Here is a 538-nt window from a genome sequence, read left to right on the forward strand (position 1 = left end):
ACAAGTATATGATATACATAATCAGAATATGAAAAGGAAAAGAAAAACGCATATGAAACATGTAATAATGAAATAAAATATCTTTAATTGCCATATTTGTGATAAGATCTATATCAGCAATCAAAAAATTGCCCAAAGAAACGGTCTAGTTAATCTACCCTACATTCTCTATATAAAAATCATATAGAGAGGGTAGATATTTTTATAAAATGTAAGTTTAAGCAAATTTTCTGAACTGATAGAATAGATTATATCACAAATGTGTCATCCATATATAATTTATGTGAAAAAAGTCTAACAGGCCCGGGGGTCTATATTGGGGGGGGGGGGGGGGGAGGTCCTGTCCTCAAGCACCTGTGATGTAAACCATGCCGTTAATTGATAAAGGAGAAAGGACTTTATTGAAATCTAGCCGTTTTTGCAATTGAGGTAAGAATTTGGAAGAATTAATCCAGAACCAAGCGCATTTTTTATGCGCAATAAATATACAGGTGGCACTGTAGCCCTCCGGTCTATCAATATATATTTTTTCAGAGAG

This window comes from Saccostrea cucullata, unplaced genomic scaffold, assembly GCF_032062105.1.
Source record: "Saccostrea cucullata isolate Sc308-1 unplaced genomic scaffold, CSIRO_AGI_Scuc_v1 ctg1911, whole genome shotgun sequence".
NCBI lineage: Eukaryota > Metazoa > Mollusca > Bivalvia > Ostreida > Ostreidae > Saccostrea > Saccostrea cuccullata.